Raw genomic sequence first — 286 nt, 5'->3', positions numbered from 1 at the left:
AGATACCCAAGAATGAATCAATTCTAAACCATTTCCATTTTTTTACCAGATTATATTTCCCATAAATATAAATTATTTCCCTCTCCCTCCGCCCTCTTCTTTCTCCCTCCAGGCTTGTGGCCAAACAGGAAGCATTACATTTAACAAGTTAAACTTTGTAATTTAATGTTACCGCGCAGCCGATACACTAAATGCACGCTTTTACTTGAAACTGAACGAATATTAACAATGACCAACAACCGGTGTACAGAGTAATGTCTCTCTTATTGAACAAGCTTCTATCAAT

The 286-nt window shown here is 36.4% G+C and overlaps 1 protein-coding gene across 3 annotated transcripts in view; it reads left to right on the top strand.

Moving 5' to 3' along the window:
- LOC119593492 (locomotion-related protein Hikaru genki-like) overlaps positions 1-286 on the top strand; it is a 249,107-nt gene that overhangs the window by 61,254 nt on the left and 187,567 nt on the right. The gene's annotated exons all lie outside the window — the stretch shown is intronic.

Source organism: Penaeus monodon, chromosome 32, assembly GCF_015228065.2.
Source record: "Penaeus monodon isolate SGIC_2016 chromosome 32, NSTDA_Pmon_1, whole genome shotgun sequence".
In the NCBI taxonomy this organism is placed as follows: Eukaryota; Metazoa; Arthropoda; class Malacostraca; order Decapoda; family Penaeidae; genus Penaeus; species Penaeus monodon.
This window is presented reverse-complemented; position numbering and strand designations above follow the sequence as displayed.